Source organism: Pongo abelii, chromosome 8 (assembly GCF_028885655.2).
Source record: "Pongo abelii isolate AG06213 chromosome 8, NHGRI_mPonAbe1-v2.0_pri, whole genome shotgun sequence".
In the NCBI taxonomy this organism is placed as follows: Eukaryota; Metazoa; Chordata; class Mammalia; order Primates; family Hominidae; genus Pongo; species Pongo abelii.
Genome location: NC_071993.2, coordinates 30,440,614 through 30,459,066, shown reverse-complemented (window position 1 = coordinate 30,459,066; position 18,453 = coordinate 30,440,614). Strand labels below are relative to the sequence as shown.

The 18,453-nt window shown below is 44.4% G+C and overlaps 1 long non-coding RNA gene across 1 annotated transcript in view; it reads right to left on the bottom strand.

Moving 5' to 3' along the window:
- The window catches only part of LOC129048197 (uncharacterized), a 67,596-nt gene extending 52,227 nt beyond the window's left edge, over positions 1 to 15,369 (bottom strand). Inside the window, exons 1-3 of the long non-coding RNA XR_008510362.1 lie at positions 14,865 to 15,369; positions 5,648 to 5,763; positions 5,403 to 5,527 (exon numbers count right to left, since the gene is read on the bottom strand). This is a non-coding gene — a long non-coding RNA (uncharacterized LOC129048197). The remainder of the gene's footprint in view (positions 1 to 5,402; positions 5,528 to 5,647; positions 5,764 to 14,864) is intronic.
- Positions 15,370 to 18,453: the final 3,084 nt, after the last annotated feature.

The following is an 18,453-nucleotide window of genomic DNA, read 5'->3' as shown; positions in this document are numbered from 1 at the left end:
ACTGCATTTTCAATCAGCGTTTTCTTTTTTTCCTTTTCTTTTTTTTTTTTTTTTTTGTAACAGAGTCTTGCTCTGTCACCCAGGCTAGAGTGCAGTGGCACAATCTCAGCTCACTGCAACCTCTGCCTTCCAGGTTCAAGCAATTCTCCTGTCTCAGCCTCCCAAGTAGCTGGGACTATAAGTGCATGCCACCACATCCAGTTAAGTTTTATATTTTCAGTAGAGACGGGATTTCACCTTATTAGTCAGGCTGGTCTTGAACTCCTGCCTTGGCCTCCCAAAGTGCTGGGATTATAGGCATGAGCCACGGCGCCTGGCCTCAATTAGCATTTTCTGAAGACGACTTTATTGTTGTTTCTAATTAAACAATAATAATACTCAAACAGAACATTTGAAAAACTCAGAAGAGCATTTTAAAAAACCAGTTACAAAACCAACCATCCAAGGTAACAACTGACAACATATGTTTTTGGTTTGTTTTTTTTTTTGAGATGGAGTCTTGCTCTGTCACCTAGGCAGTGGTGCGATCTCGGCTCACTGCAAGCTCCACCTCCCACATTTAAGCAATTCTCCTGCCTCAGCCTCCTGAGTAGCTGAAACTATAGGCACGTACCACCACACCCGGCTAATTTTTGTATTTTTAGTAGAGACTGGATTTCACCATGTTGGCCAGGATGATCTCGATCTCTTGACCTCGTGATCCACCTGCCTCGGCCTCCTGAAGTGCTGGGATTATAGGCGTGAGCCACCGCGCCCAGCCGACAACATATGTTTTAAAGTAAACTCTTTCAGTATTTTTCCCTACACATCTGAAAAATGTGTGTATTTTTAATCTGAAATTAATTCTTACTATTCCTACTACAGTATTTTCTGTGCTGGTTAACATGAACCTAAATGTAAGTATGATTACATTCTTTCATATGAATACACTTTCTCAAATATTTGCCACGTTGCCTCCAAATTTTGCTGTCATAAGCAATGCTTTCATGAACTTCCATATACACGTCTTTGAGCACAGTTTTTAATTCTTCTGGAATAAAGTCCTAAGAATCAAAATGCTGGCCAAATAAATAAGCAGTTTATAAAGTTTTTAATAATGTAGTAACAAGTTGTCCTAAAAAGAAAATTATTCTAATCAATGCTTTCACACTATGGTATAAAATCACCAGAGAAATGAGCCTTCCACCAAAGGAACCTCAGTTAAGAATGAGAAAATTTGGCCAGGCACAGTGCTTCATGGCTATAATCCTAGTACTTTGAGAGACCAAGGTGGGCAGACTACTTGAGCTCAGGAGTTTGAGACCGGCCTGGGCAACATGGTGAAACCCAGTCTCTACAAAAAATACAAAAAATTAGCCGGGTGTGGTGACATGCACCTGTAGTCCCAGCTACTCAGGAGGCTGAGGCAGGAGAAGTGCTTGAACCTGGGAGGTGGAGGTTGCAGTGAGCTGAGATTGTGCCACTGCACTCCAGCCTGGGCGACAGATTGAGACTCAGTCTCAAAAAAAAAAAAAAAATTACCCAGGCATGGGGCACATGCTTGTGGTCCCAGCTACTTGGGAGGCTGAGGTGGGAGGATCACTTGAGCCCAGCAAAAGGTGGAGTCTTCAGTGAGCAGTGATCACGCCACTGCACTCCAGCCTGGGCAACAGAGTGAGACCTTGCCTCAAAAAAAAAAAAAAAAAAAAAAAAAGTCCAGTCACAGTGGCTCATGTTTGCAATCCCAGCACTTTAGGAGGCCAAGGGAGGAGGATCACCTGAAGTCAGGAGTTTGAGAACAGCCTTGCCAACATGGTGAAACCCCATCTCTACTAAAAATACAGAAACATTAGCCAGGCATGGTGGTGCACGCCTGTAGTCTCAGCTACTTGGAAGGCTGAGACATGAGAATCACTTGAATCCAGGCGACGGAGGTTTCAGTGAGCCGAGATCATGCCACTGCACTCCAGCCTGGGTGACAGAGCAAAACTATGTCTCAATTAAAAAAAAAAGAGAGAGAGAAAGAGAGAAATTTTTTTCTGAGAGCATCAGAAGAAATTCATCAGTGAAAAGGATTATTGAGAAAGGCCATCTAATCTTTATCTTGATCTAGCCTCAGCGATTATACACCAGGATCCTCTGGTGAGCTTTTAAAACCCCCCACCCCTGGAGATTCTGATTTTATTAGTCTTGGGTGTGGCCTGAGCATGGTACTATCTTAGAGCTTCCCAGGTAGTTTTAATGTCAGCCAAGGTTGAAAGCCACCAAGCGAAAGCATGTTTTAAGTGGAAGAAATTTCCAGAAGTTTGGTTAGGTTCAGGTGTGTGTCTGCTCAAGGGATGACCTGAACAAGTTCTTGTTTTTTCCCTTAATTCTTTGACTTTATGAAAAACATTTCTGAGAAAACTGTGACAATTTATACACCTCTGAAAATAAATCATAAAAATGTCCAAGATAAGTTCTTTTCGTGGTGTTCAGGTGACCAAAACATGATAGACTTAGAGGCATCAGAAAGTTTGCAGTCAGAGAGAAGAAAGTCACCCTGCAGTGATGACTTCGCAGTTGTAACTTGGCCAAAAGTGGAGAAAGTCCCTTTCTGGACACGGACAAAGACAGGGCAGTGTGGAAGAAGGAGAAAGAGCGTGGCTTTGGGGTCACACAGATCTATGGTTGAATTCAAGTTCTGTTATTTATTAATGTGTGGCCCGGAGCAAATTCTTAACTTTTCTGGGTCTCAGTATTTTAGTTTTTTTAATCTATAAAATAGCAACTATATAGCAACTTTCTCATAGGGTGGTCATGGAGGTTATAGTGGGATAATGTATGTATGATTCCTAAACACTGGTCAAAGATAACTGCATTTTTTAAAACTGATACCAGCAGTTCTTTGTACATGGCCTTTGCAGCATACTTACTTCTTGATTTGCTTTCACTATAAGGGACCCACCTGTCCTAACTATACTCCAAGCTAGGGCAGGTGGATTCTAAGACCAGCCCTGCCACTCCCCAGAGGCATGACTTTGGGCAAGTCACAGCTTTGCAGAGCCACAATTTAAGCCTTGTTTAAACACTTGGAAGCCTCTCCTAACTTCAAAAATCTCTAAAGGAGATCTTTTTCCTTGCTTGGAATTTTTGATATTCAAATTAAATACATCACGAGAACATCTCATATCATGATTTTTAAGAGCTGTAATTTATAGTGCCTGTTATGTGCATATGCATGTGATAGCATTTAAAGTTCCCAACAACTATGGGTAGTACGGGGTAGTTGATATTCCTATCCTCAGTAATGCGTGAGGGAAGAGATTCAAAGGAAAATAATTTATCCAAAGGTACACAGTTGATACATTGCACAACTGAAATTTGAACTTGATTCCAAAGCTCTTGGTCTCAACATGCCTGATTCCAGAGCACTGCTGGTTATTAAAACAGCCCCGATTATGCAAAGGTAAACCCTTCCATTTGAGGACCATTCAGGCTTTTTCATTTTCCTCTTCTTTCCTACTTCCCAAATTCTCGCAATTGTTTTGACTCAATAACTCCCCAACCAGAGTTTTGGCAGGAATGGGAAAATCCTACACTCTTAATTTTCTAGAGTCCTTTGAGTGAACCACATCAATATAAGCTACCAAACCCAAAGTAAATGCATCCCCAACTCATCTTTTATTAACTGGATCTTATAAACACCCACAATCATCCCAACATTACCCAAGAGAATGGGAAACATGGATGAAAGGAGATGGCAATCATAACAGATTACAGCTACAATAGCATACTTTTTAAGATTATGAAATATATGAACATATAACCGTATTGCTAAAGTCCATCCCAGGCCCTTGGAAGGGGCACATTCTTGAGGGATACCAAAGTGTTAACTTCATCAGTTACAGGTAAATTCACCTCTAGCCCTGCCTCGCTCAATGGTATTTTTTTAAATGAGACTTGTTTACAAATAGCTACAGAGGCATTATGAGTTTTAAAGAAAAATAATGAAGGCTGTTAAATATGGTCTAGTTTTTCTATTGCTATCATACATGATGGATTTCCCTTTTTAACCTTAAAATAGAGAATTATTTGATTCTAATTATTTTCATCCATCACATAATCACAGAACTTCAGAGCTGGAAAGAACAGAGTTAGAAAGATACAGAGTTCATCTATCCACAGATATCTGGGTTTTCAGGGTGAGAAAACAGGCCTGCAAAGGCTGCATGACCCAGGCAAACTCTACAAACAGAGACAGGCTCTTGTTCATAAAACAGCAGCGACAATCACTCCAGCCTGCATCTGTTGAGAGTTTATTCTGCCCAAGACAGGTAGAAGCACAAGGCACACTCTGTTCCCAGAGAATTTTGCTCTAGTTGGGAAATTTATATATAATTAATAATGAGATAGTAGCTGATAATAATAAATAATGATAATATTATTAATATCATAAATAATAATGATAGTATCCGATAAAGTGAGATTATTGTCAGAGGCAAGAAGTGTGATCTCAACCCATTTAACACTTTTAACGCTCAATATGAGAAGTTTAGCAGCTTCGATCAAATGTGGGGTTCTATCACCTTGCCAGTCAGCCTCTCCTGAACCAATGGGGTTGTCACTTCTGTCAAAAAGCACTTTGGGGGCTGGGGATTCTACGGCCGAAAGAAACTACCAAAGACTCCATTTTTATCCAAATTTTATTGGTTTTGGCTAGATGCACCATAAAACTCTCTGCAATAGACAGGTACAGTGTATTCTATAAAGTACAAATGTGTGTGGGTGGGTGTGGGTGTGGTGTGTATGTTTCAACGGAAAAGAATACAATGTTTCTGGGAATATAAATACAAAGTAGTTGAGTTAATCCTAAACCTAATATACTATGTTTCAAATTAACTGCTTCCTCTGAAATAATATTTGGATCAAGTTTTTGAAGAAATCTTCACAAATACAGAAACTCCAGATGGTAAGTCCAGGTCAATATTCAAGCACAAATGACTTCTTGCTTCTAGTTGTGGTCTTAAGTGAGAAGGAATCTTGTCCAAATGACTTCCAGGAGATGTGCTTCCCTCACCCCCCCATATTTTTGTTCCTGTAGCCCCTAAAGTACAGTTAATCCCTAGGAGCCCCTAAAGTACAGTTTTTGAAACCTAGCTAATGAGTACAGCAAGTAAATACAAGTTCCAGAGCTAAAAGGGTCCAGTAATACCCTCCTGCACTCATAGCCATGGCCAACATGTGGGACAATATTTTGCAAAAGCTTATTTAAAATTAGGAAAGGAACCAAGCATGGTGGCTCATACCTGTAATCCAACACTTTGGGAGGCTAAGGCAGGAGGATTGCTTGAGGCCAGGAGTTCAAGACCAGGATTGGCAACCAATCAAGACCACATCTCAAAAAAAAAACTAATTAATTAGCTAGATGTGGTGGTGCATACCTGTAGTTCCAGCTACTCAGGAGACTGAGGTGGGAGGATTCCTTGAGCCTAGGAGCTCAAGGCTGCAGCTCAAGTCTGATCACACCACTGCCCTCCAGCCTGGGCAACAGAGCAAGACCCAAATGCTAAAAAAAAAAAAAAAAAAAGTAGGAAAGATCAAAGACTACTGCAGCAATATCTAATAGAACTTTTTTTAAGGGTGGAAATTTCCTATATCTGGGCTGCTCAATGCATTAGCCACTCACCTTGTTGGCTATGGAGCCCTTGGAAAGTGACTGGTGAGACTGGGAACTGAATTTTTAATTTGAAATAGTTTTGATTCCTTATATGGCTACTGGCACCATTCTAGAGCATTTTGCTTCTGCAAGTAAAAATACAAGTACAGAATCTGCAATGAAATGGATGTCTACCCTTTTGGTGGAAACATCTAAGGAAGCAGACCATCCCCTCCTCTTACTCTTATCCCTCTTCCACCAAAAAGAAAGTTCAAACAAGAACGCTTTTGTATTAACTTCCTGTTCCTGCTGTAACAAATTACCATAGACTCAGTGGCCTAAAACAACACACATGTATTATCTGACAGTTCCGGAGCTCTGAAGTCGAGAATAGGTCAGCCGGGCTGTGTTATTTCTGGTGATTCTCAGGGTGATTCTGTGGTCTTGACTTTTCCAGCTTCTAGGGCTTGGCTGTATTCCTTGGCTCATGGCCCCTTCCTCCATCTGACTCCTGTCTCTCTTTTATGAAAATCCTTCCTGATTAACTGGAGCCCAACTGGATAATCCAGGTTAATATCCCACCTCAAGATACTTAACTTAATCACATCTGCAAAGTCCCTTTTGTCATGTAAGGTGACATAGTCAAAGGTTTCTGGGATTAGGACATGGACATTGTGGGGGAGTGGGAGATCATTCTGCCTATACGTTTGCTATGGATTAACTTGAAGTAAGGCCATTATCTCTCAGTGGATTCATGAAAACTCAGCTTCTAGATTCTAGAAGGTAGCCCTGGCTGGTAAGCCTTCACTACAAGTGAGCTGAGGTTTTCTTAGTGTTCTTTTGTCCAACCTGGTCGTTCCCCAACTTTAGCCAGCACCAAAATCACCCAGAAGGCTTGTGAAAACAGACTGATGGACCAAGCCCCACAGCGTCTGATTCAGTAGGTCTGGAGTGTGGCCCAAGAAAGTGCATTTCTTGGCCAGGTGTGTTATTTTTAGAATATGTTCACAAACTTTTTGACATTCCTGCCTTCAAAAGGTGGAGCCTTCTTTTCCTCCCCTTAAGTGTGATCTAGATTAAATGACTTGTTTCTAACCATGTTCGATGTTAACAGATGGCTGTGTGATTTTAAGACAAGGCTCTAAAAGGCACAGCAGTTTCCACGCCTTCTCTCTTGGATCACACCCTCTGGGAAAGGCCGACCTTCGTGTCTGGAGGACATGTGAGCAACCTAGGGAGGAAATGAGGCATCTCACCAACACCTGGCACAAATTTGCCAGCAGCCTGTGTGTGCCATCTTGGAAATTGATTTCATAGAGCCTTCAGATGAGACCACAGCTCTGGGTAACATCTTGTCTGTAATCTCATGGGACCCCAGCCAGTTAAGCTAAATTCCTGACCCACAGAAACTGTGAGAAATAATAAATGTTGACTGGTGTTTAACACCACTGAGTTTTGGGATACATGCGATGCAGCAATAGATAACAATATGCCAGGTGACACTGATGCCACCGTCTAAGGATTGCATTTTGAGAACCGCTGGTCTAGACTTTATACTGTGTAAGGCAAAGGATATTTCCCTGCCACCTGCCCTACATACTCCAGGAAGCCAGAGGAGGGAAAATGTTCTCATATTGAAATGTACTGCGTATTTATTTTCTTTTTTTCAGCAGACATATTCAGTTACCACCAGTTGCTCTTTTGTGGAAGTGTTTTTACTGGGAAGAATAACAACAATATGTCAAATGATAGCTGGGCTCCAGAAGCCCATTTCTGTCTACTCAGTCACAAAAAATGTTCCGCATATGGATGAAGAACCAGACAGGTTTAGCAAGAAGAGGAAATAATGAAAAGACTAGACCATCATTCTCTCTCACACTTTCTTAAATCTGAAGGTGAACAAGATGAAGAAAGAAAACAAAACCCTTGACAAAAGAGGGAAAGATAGCCCTAGGATCCAAGAGAGCAAGAGGGTGTCCAACTGTTAAATAATGAGAAACTGAAGCTTCCTTCATTGTGTCAGGAAGGCCAATTCCTGAGCCAGCTGTACAGGAAGTGGGGAGTTTACATTATCTGGGATGTCAGTGAGAACTGAGGGGACATGCTTCCTGTCTGGTTCTCCACAAAGATTAGCAGACTCTCCAGCAAAGATACCTTTCCAGGGGTTTCATTTTTTGTTTTCTTTTCCAGTTGGTAGATGTGGGCCAAGAAGGGAAAGGCAGCTTCAAAAGCAAGGGAGAAATGGCCGTGAGTACAGAGTGCCACAGAGAGAAGCCTGAGCTAGAGTGTGGTGGGACCGTGAGCCAGGGAGGAGCAAGAGCTGTGCCTATAGGATAGTCTGCCTCCAATTTGAGCAGTGCCAAGAAAAGCTGGCCAAGCAGATCCAGATCCACACTGGTAGACCCCATTCCAATGGATGGGGTTTCTCTGGCTTTTCCATTTGTTTTATGGAAGCTTAAAATATGACATATGATTCCATTTATAGGAAATTCTTGAAAAGGCAAAACTAATCTGGAGTGACAGAAAACAGAAAAGTGGTTGCCTGGGGCCAATATGGGTGGGGGAGGTGATTGCAGAGGGACGTGTGAGTGTTCTGCTTTATTTATTATTTATTTATTTTTTGAGACGGAGTTTTGCTCTTGTTGCCCAGGCTGGAGTGCAATGGTGCGATCTCAGCTCACTGCAACCTCCACCTCCCAGGTTCAAACAATTCTCCTGCCTCAGCCTCCCAAGTAGCAGGGATTACAGGCGCCCGCCACCACACCTGCCTTTTTTTTTTTTTTTCCGAGATGGAGTTTCACTCTTGTTGCCCAGACTGGAGTGCAATGGCTCGATCTCAGCTCACCGCAACCTCTGCCTCCTGGGTTCAAGTGATTCTCCTGCCTCAGCCTCCTGAGTAGCTGGGATTACAGGCATGTGCCACCACACCCGGGTAAATTTTTTTTTGTATTTTTTTTTTTTTAGTAGAGACAGGGTTTCTCCTTGTTGTCAGGCTGGTCTTGAACTGCTGACCTCAGGTGATCCACCCGTGTCCACCTCCCAAAGTGCTGGGATTACAGGGGTGAGCCACTTCACCTGGCCTAATTTTTGTATTTTTAGTAGAGACAGGGTTTTGCCATGTTGGCCAGGCTGGTCTCGAACTCCTGACCTCAGGTGATCCGCCCGTGTCCACCTCCCAAAGTGCTGGGACTAGAGGCGTGAGCCACCGTGCCCAGCCATGTTCTGCATTTTGATTGTGGTAGCGGTTACACAAGTGGAGATGTTTGCCAAGATTCATTGAACTGTACACTTATAATGGGTACATGTTATTGTATGTGAATTATATCTCAGTGCAGTTGATCTTCAGAAAATATACATGACATATGAGGAGCCCTTCGATGGGGTTGTCAATGACTGGTTTGCAAAAAAAAATAAGAGTTATCTGGTAGAAAAAGGATCCGACTTATTCATTGCAGCCCAAGAAGTGGAACTAGAACAAACGCACACACACTATAGGAAGTGGATTTCTACTCAATGGATTTTTTTATGAATAGTCTTGCTCTGTCTGCCCTTGAATTTGTTTCGAGCCAGTGATCTGAAGGTTTTTTGTCTTTGTTTTTGTTTTTCTGCTGTCCTGGAAATTTTGCAAAGGTGTAGCCTTCAGCCTGATAGCAGCAGGAACTCTGTCTGCTTCCATGTGAGCTCCTTGGTGAATTATAATATCTCAAACAATTCAGAGAGGAAAGTGATCTTATTCTGAGTGTCCTTTACCGATGAGGAGACTAAGATTAAAAAGTTGATAGTTTTGACTCTTCCTGAAAGGTAGATGGGGTATATCAGGTACCAATTAAGATGCTTTCGGTTGGAAATAATAGAAATTCTAACTCAAAAATGGCCTAAAATGGGAGGCTGAGGCAGGAGGATCACTTGATGCCAGGAGTTCGAGACCAGCCTGGGCAACATAGCAAGACTCTGTCCCTGCAAATAATAAAAAAAATAGCCAGGCATGGTGGTTTGCACCTGTAGTCCCAGCTACTGGGGAGGCTGAAGCGGGAGGATTGTTTGAGCCCAGGAGTTCAAGCCTGCAGTGAGCTATGATCACATCACAGGACTCCAGCCTGGGTGACAGAGGAAGATCCTAACTCTATTTTTTTTTTTAAATGTTTGAGAAAATGAAAGCGCTTATCAAGCTCAGAGGTCCAGTGGGCTTCCAGTTTGTATTGATCAAGGCTCTGGCCCCATTTTTCTGCAATTCTCTGGTCCTCTTCTCTTCCATATGTTGCCTTATCCCTTAGGTTGGTTTCCTTTCTGGTAGCAAATGGCTGCAGTTAACCTAAGTCTCATCTCCTTATACTTACCACACCACACAGAAGAAGAAAAATCCTTTTTTACCCCAAGAACTAGAAAAGAGTTCTGAGTTGCAGTCTGATTGGAACAATTCAAGCCACATGTCTTCCCCTGAACTGATTGGTAGGATTATCCTAACTAGCATTAGATCGGTCAAGGCCCACCCTGGAGCACAGATGGGCTCCAACCACCAAACTAAACGTGGCTCCACCCAACAGGGGAGAGATGGAATTTTTGCAGAGGAGGCCACCATGTCTCACTACTACCCCCTCAACCAAAGAAGCCGATGTTCCTCCTTGGTGAGAATTTCTTCCTCTATGTGTGCATGAGTATTTTTACTATCTTCAAAGGTATGAAAGGAAAATAAATATTGGGCCCTCAAATCACTAAGCTAAAGGGAGAAGTCAAGCTGGGAACTGCTTAGGGCAAACGTGCCTCCCATTCTTCAAAGTCACCCCTCTGCTCACTGAGATAAACCTATATCTGATTACCTCCTTTGGAAAGGCTAATCAGAAACTCAAAAGAATGCAACTATTTATCTCTTATCTACCTATGACCTGGAAGCTCCCTCCCTCTTGGAGTCTTCCTGCCTTTGCTACCAGTTGTCCCGCCTTTCCAGACAGAAACAGTGCTCATCTTGCATATGTTGATTGATGTCTCATGTCTCCCTAGAATGTGTAAAAGCAAACTGTGCTCTGACCACTTTGGCCCCATGTCATCAGGACCTCCTGGGACTGTGTCATTGGGCACGTGTCCTCAACTTTGGCCAAATAAACTTTCTAAATTAACTGAGATGTGTCTCGGATTTTTGGGGTTCACAATAGATATTTACTTAAGGAGTCTACATGAAAATTACGTAGTCACACAGTAAATGTCATAAGAATTTACTGTTGAAATTTTTAAAAATTACGTGATCCAATAACCCGTGATCCTTTCAAAATTACTTTCCTCTGATCTGTGGCACACAACAATGAAGTCCCAGAGCCTCAGGGTGTTTAAGAACATGCTTTTGGTTTCTGTGAACTTTGCGCATTAGAGTAAACATCTTGCTAAAGTTGGTTGTAAGAGGTAATAAGGTGAAAGAACAACACAAAATTAAACAAAATTAAAACTAACCCAGTGGGAAAAACTGAGGCTCAGAGGAATTAGGTTGGCTGATGATGATGGTAGTGGCAGTAGCTGGATTAAAATGCAAGTCTCTTTATTCTCTAGTCTGGTTCTCTCTTCAAAAATCACATACTGACTTCTGGGTGAAATCAAAGAAAACCTATTTTCTGCCAATGGATGGTGTGAAGGTTAATTTTATATCCACTTGGCTGGGCCGCAGTGCCCAGATATGTAGTCCAAACATTGTTCTGGATGCTTCTGTGAGGGTGTTTTTGGATGAGATTTGCATTTAAATCTGTGAACTTTTAGTAACGTACATTGTCCACACTATGGGTGGGCCTCCTCCTATCAATTAAAGTCTAGAACAAAAGGCTGACCTCCAGAGTTTGAGACCAGCCTGGGCAACAAAGCAAGACCCCCATGTCTACAAAAAAAAAAAATTAAAAATTAGCCAAGTAGCACAAGCCTATATTCCCAGTTACTTGGGAGGCAGAGGCAGGAGGGTCACTCGAGTCCAGGAGTTTGATTGCGCCACTGCACTCCAACCTGGGCAACAGAGGAGACCCTGTCTCAAAAAAAAAAAAAAAAAATGCTGAACTTTCTCAAGCAAGAGGGAATTCCCCATCAGACTGCCTGCCTTCAGACTTCGTCTGCAACACTGGCCCTTCCTGGTTTATCACCAGACTGCTCTTGGACTCAAACTGTAATTTTTTCCTGAGCCCCCAGCCTGATGGCCTCCCCCATCAGATGTTGGACTCACCAAGCCTCCACAATTATATAAGCCCATTCTCTAAAATAAGTATCTTTTATACACACACACACATTCTATTGTTTCTCTTTCTCTGGAAAACTCAGACTTATACAGATGGTCATATATGCAAATGTCCACGTTAGAGGTGAAGCTACAATATTTGTCCTGAGAACAAGGTTGTTTTGGTCATAATAAACTACACCAAAAGTCAGTGACTTAAAATAACAATTCTGTTACTATTTCTTGTAATTCTTCCATTGTGGCTGGGCTTAGCTGAATGGTTGTTCTGCTGATCTTACCAGAGGTCACTTGTATCGGTGCATTCAGCTAAACAGTCTGCTAGGGCCTGGGCTCAGTTGGGGTGCTAGGATGGTTGGTCTTTCCATCCATTTTGTCTCAGGGCCTCTCCCTTCCTTCTGACCCCCCTGAGTGCCCCTCTAGGGGTCTTTCCATGTGATCCCTTCATCAGGGTAGGTGAACTTCTTACATAGAAGCTCAGGGTATCAAAGTGCAAAAGCAGAAGCTGCAAGGCTTTCTTAAGGCTAAAGCCCGAATTGGTATAGTGTAACTTCCATCACAGTTTATTGGTTAAAACAAATCACAGAACCAGCCCAGATTCAGTATGCATCCAAGAACATGCATACTGCAAGGCATGGTTTATTGAGGGCTGTGGCCTTATTTAACAACACCACAGCCTGAGTGTACCCTTATGCAATGGCATCCTTCAGTTCTATCACCATAGAAGATAAATTGAGGTCCACTGACTTTAAAATGATGCCACATGGTAGCCAATGGAAAACCAGTGTGGTGAGATGGATTTCCTCACAGGACCACAGACTCAGTCTCACAAAATCCTAGTGGCATTGCGAATGGTGTTTTCTCATTAGCTCTCATCAGCACCTAGCATCTGTGTATTTATCATTTTACTCTCCCTGCTCAGACTGTTCTGTTGACTCTTATTTCATGATTGACGATAACCAGCTTCTCACCCATAATGGGGCATAGAGGATTAAAGCAATTAACCTAATAGCTCATTCCAACAGGGTATTTCCTATAGTATGTATTAATGTCTTCATTTTATCACTCAAATAATCAAGTGCAAGTTGGAACTCTGGATAACTTATCCTAAGACAGCCTTGATGCTCCGTTGGCTTTAGTAACCAGCTTCCCTTGCCTGGTCTTGTCTGTGGAACCCCATGTACTTTGCAATTTCCAAAAAGGTGAAGCACTTTTGAGCCACTGTGAATGTCATCAGTAGTCCCTAAGAAGAGCATCTGGGAGCTGCTGAAGGCAAGAACAGGGCAGGACAGCCAGGTGGGGGAGCACATAGCATGGAGCATCCCAGGCCAGGCTGTGGGATGTTTCAGGCACTAGACCCTCTGGGTAGCTGGCTTGGCAAGGCAAGAAACATGGCAACCAGAACCTTCTCCAAGACTCGAAGCCAAAACCTGCGCCAGACTTGGCTACTTGGTTGTACCTGTAAGAGCCCAGGAGTACATTTGATATGGTTTGGATTTGTGTCCCCACCCAAATTTCATGTTGAGATATAATCCCCAGTGTTGGTGGTGGGGCCTGGTGGGAGGTTACTGGATCATGGGGGTGAATTTTCCGCTTTGGTGCTATTCTCATAATAGAGTTCTCACAAGATCCAGTTGTTTAGAGGTGTGTGGGACCTGCCCCCTCACTCCCTTCCTCCTGCTCCAGGCATGTGATGTGCATGTGCTTCCCCTTCACATTCCACCACGATTATAAGTTTCCTGAGGCCTCCCTAGAAGCAGAAGCTATCGTGCTTCCTGTTAAGCCTGTGGAACCATTTGCCAATTAAACCTCTTTTTTTATTACCCAGTCTCAGGTATTTCTTTATTGCAGTGTGAGAACTGACTAATACAACATCTCTTTTTTTTTTTTTTTTTTAATTTGAGACAGGGTCTTGCTGTCCACTCCAGGCTGGAGTGCAGTGGTGCAATCTCAGCTTACTGCGGCCTCCACCTCCTGGGCTCAAGCAATCCTCCCACCTCAGCCTCCTGAGTAGCTGAGACTACAGACACGTCCTGCCATACCCAGCTTTTTTTTTTTTTTTTTTTTTTTCATTTTTTGTAGGGACAGGATCTTGCTATGTTTCCCAAACTTGTCTAGAACACCTGGGCTGAAGCAACCCTCCCTCCTCAGCCTCCCAAAGCACTTGGATTACAGGCTTGAGCCACTGTGCCTGGCCAGGAATAAATTTCTAACCCATCCCATGACTCCCAGCAGAAGGAAAGTCTAAATTTAGCCATAGTTTCAGAAACAATGCCCTTACATGACATGAAATAAACAGGTCTTCAAGAGAGAGGTGCCAGCTCCTCGTTTATGGATGCATTTGTCCACCTAGGAATAGACACACGCTGCACATTTCCTGCATGCTGGGCTCTGTAAAGAGGAAGGGAGAGGCCCCTGCTTGGAGAAGCTTTCCATCCAACAGATGTGGATGCTACCTATGCCACCAGTGTCAAACATAACTTCAGGATCACAGAAGAGGCCGAGCGTGCTAAAAGGTCACACTGGAATGAAGCATACAAGGTAATATTAAGAGAAGTAGTGAGAGTCGGTGCTAGGATCTGAATGTCTGTGTCTCCCCCGAAATTCAGACATTGAAACCTAATCCTCAAGGTGATGGTATTAGGAAGTGGGGAATTTGGGAGGTGATTAGGTCATGAGGGCAGGGGTCTTGTGAATGGGATGAGCATCCTTATAAAAGAGACCCCAGAGAGCTGCCTGGTCCCTTCCACCAGGTGAGAACATAGCAAGAAGCTACCATCTGTGCACCAGGAAATGGGCCCCCACAAGACATCAAATCTGCCAGCCACCTCAGTGGTGGGCTTTCCAGCCTCCAGAACTGTGAGAAATAAATTTCTGTTGTTTATAAGCCACCTGGTTTATGGTATTTTGTTACAGCAACCTAAACAGACGAAGACAATTGGCAAGATCAGATGTATTTGGCAAAGATTTACACAGACTAGAGTCCCGCTGTGTAGCTGGAGAAAGGGAAGCTTGCGCTGTGCCTCACGTTGATCCAGTCCTTACCTTGTGGCCTTGCCCGATCCTCACAGCACCCCTCGGTGGTGAGAATGATTATGTCCATTCTATGGATGAGGATATGGATAACCAGAGAGGTTAAGTGACCAGCCTCAGGTCACACAGCCAATTCAAGGCAGGGCTGCTGCAGAGAGCCTGAAACAGGGGCATCCTGGGAGGGAAGGAAGAGCATGCATCCTCTCACCCAAAACAGACATCCGGCTGAGTCCCAAAAGGAAAAGTACTCTGAGTGGGTGCTACCCCTGATGGGGAAGGCAGCCCCCTGGCCACCAGCCTGGGGAGGCCACACAGTTGCTGCTGTCCCATGGGCAGCTGGCCCATTCCTCCCACAGACAGCAGCACCTGCTCACCGGATCACCAGGCAGAGGCAAGAAGAATGTTCGCAGCACCACGTCCTACACAAACACAGCACCCATGGCAACCAAACAAAGGGCAAACACAGGAGCAGGAATGCCGCTGTGAGAACAAGGCCCAGGAGTGACAGCCACGAGCCACCCACTTTATGGGCACTTACTAAGTGCCAGGCGCCACATCAAGGATTAAATACCTTATTTAATCATCGATGCAGCCTGATGAGGAATGTGCCATTGCTGCCCCCTTTAACAAGGAAACAGACATGAGCAGAGTTGATGGAAGCTGTGTAAGGAGAGGACCAAAGGCTCTGTCTGAGCCCGGGTGTCCGATGCCACAACCCAGCCACAATCTCCATGCTACCATTTCCCCTGACAGACACCCAAGTAACACAGCCCCTCAGGAGAGCTGGGCCCCCAAGTTAGGGACAAGTAAATGACGACACAGAATATAAGCTCCTCCAAGGCAGGAATTTTGTGTTTTGCTCATTGATGGGAAGCAAGCTTCTACAATAGTGCCAGGCAGGTGGATGACTTTGAATAAGCATTTGTTGGCCAGGGGCGGTGGCTCACACTTGAAATCCTAGCACTTTGGGAGGCTGAGGCAGGTGGGTTGCTTGAGCCCAGGGGTTTGAGACCAGCCTGGGCAGCATGGCGAAACCCCGTCTCTACAAAAAATACACACAAAAAAATTAACCAAGCATGGTGGCGGTTGCCTGTAGTCCCAGCTACTCGGGAGTCTGAGGTGGGAGATCTCCTGAGCCCGGGAGGTCATGGATGTGGTGAGCCATGATCACGTCACTGCACTCTTAGGTGACAAAGACCCTGTCTTAAAAAAAAAAATTGTATTTGCTAAGGAAAATCAAGAACCAGAAAGCCACCCTGAGATGTAAATGCTGAATTGGTCAAGTGACTGGATGTCACACATTAGCCTCGCAGTTTGAAATTCAGATTTTTCCTTACTAAGGCCTAATAGTAAAGTCCCTTAAAAATGTCATTTTAAATATAGTATAATTGGTCAAGGAACCACATCTTTAGGTCTGTTCTTGTTCCACATGGGAGAAGGTTAGGGGAGGAAAGTGACACATTTATTGTCCTAGAAAGCCGCTGGCCCGAGAAGGACTTTGACCCCAGCACCTTCCTCAGCCAGCCACACAGGCTCACCACCTGGGTCGTCTCATTTAATCTTCAATAATGCAACCCCTGCTTTCATGACATGGAATTTTGGGTTCTCATTTACTGTATGATGGTGGGATTTTCCATGTCGCCATGTGTTGCAGATGTTTCGTTTCCATGTAAACAATCACCCACATATCGCATCTACTCATGACAAAGCCAGTGGCCCTCAGAGGCTTTCCATGGTTTCTGCCTACAGCCCCAGGGGTCAGCCCTGACCTCCCCTGCTCGAGTATGACCTGGTGACAGCAAGTGTAGAATCTGCTGGAAATAATAAATACCATCAAGCAGCAGAGAGGGTTTCTGCCACGTTGACGTTTTATTATACCTGCAGGATCTGTCAAGTGCGTTTGTTTTGCTCTCTAGATAAATGTGGAGCCAAAGGGTGTTTTTCTGACCGTGAATTCTTGGCATTTGTTCAGGCTTCTAAATAAGCAAAGTGAACACTGCCAGTCTCCTCTGGCACTGCTCGGGACCATTTAATGAATAATAGGATCATGGATGGGACCTGATGCAGGGGTTTCCAAACTTTGCAGGCAGTGGAACCCTTCTTTCCCTTACCCTGAAGTCCATCATTGTATTATAGTATCACATCGTATGTATTATATCATCTTATAGAGCTGGCAGTTCTGTGGATGAAGCCAGATGGCATCTGGAGACTCTCCGTCTGAGCCCTCCTTAGCCTTCCTCTAGCCCTGGGCCACGGCTTCTCTGGAATATCTGGGGCCTCAATGAGCACATTTCCAGAAAACTGGACTAATCCAACCCCTTCATTACAACGGTGGTAAACAAAGGGCCCCAGAGGCCAAGAAACTCAGCCAGAATCACACAGTGAATTCATGACCAAGCTGGGGCCAGCACCACGTCCCTGACTCAGGAGACAGTGCTCTCTGTGTAGTCCATCACCAGTCCAAACCTGCTTTGTTTCTAACCTGCGGCGCTGGGAAACACACCTGCCTGGGACAAGTGCCTGGAAAGAATGCAGCTCACCCTGGCCAGAAGGCTCCTGGCAGGTCTTGTGCAAGTGGGTACACGCAAATGATCGCACCTGGCTTACCTGTGAAATGTGTAGATTGTAAGAAAGACAGCTTCCGTGTAAAATCTGAACTCCAGGGTTGACTGCCCCACCCCCAAACCCATCCTAAGTTTAGATGTAAGAACCTCTCACAGGCAACAAAGCTCTCCCTGGCTGGCCTGACTTCCTACCTCTCAGTGAACATTTTTTCTTCGAAATGTGTTCTTTAACGCTCTCCTTCCTTTCCTCCGCAAAAAACAAACTCAAAACCTTCTGTTTCAGCCATTTATTTACTGGAGGCAGATCAGAGACGCACCTCAAAAAAATGACACCATGCAAGTCGAGTTAGAACCGGGAAGGGCTTATTCAGTACCAGGGCCTGTGTTCACCAGGGTAGCCCCTCATGGAGGCCCTGGCGTCCTCATCATCTTGAAGCTCCCTCCCAGCTTCAGCATGCTAAGAGCCTAAAAGAAATTGGAAACAAACCAGTTGCCCTCTGTCCAGGTGGAGGAGTCCCTCTCTGGCCAGGAAACAGGTGCCACCCATGAGCCCCCAGCCCTGCTGCAGGGGCAAATGAGCTCTTGGAAGAATAAGTGCTGTGACTGATACAAAAACACGACAGAAATGCCTCCAATCCCCACAGAGTTTGTGGTTTATCCTCTGCCTCCTACATTAAAATGTCAACTCTTTGAGGAAGGCATTGTGTCCCACAGAGCACACCTATTTCAGTAGTCTTTGATTTTCTTCACCTTCTCAGTTACCTTTCTTCTTAGCTTTAACTACTTTAGGAAAGCTGGCCAGATACAGCTGGGCCTTAGCATTTGTTCTGATCCCCCTCTCCTGTCCACCTTGTCTCAGCTGATAGCCTGGTGCCAAGGCCTGAAATGGGAAGCTCCTTCTCCGTCCCTACACCCTCCTTTCTCCCTTCCTTGCCACACCCCTCCCGTTCTCTCCCTGCATCCCTTCTCTTCCCTTTTGCAATCTTCTCCCTCCTGCATGCCTCTCCCTCCCTCCCTCACCCCTACCCCCTCCCCAT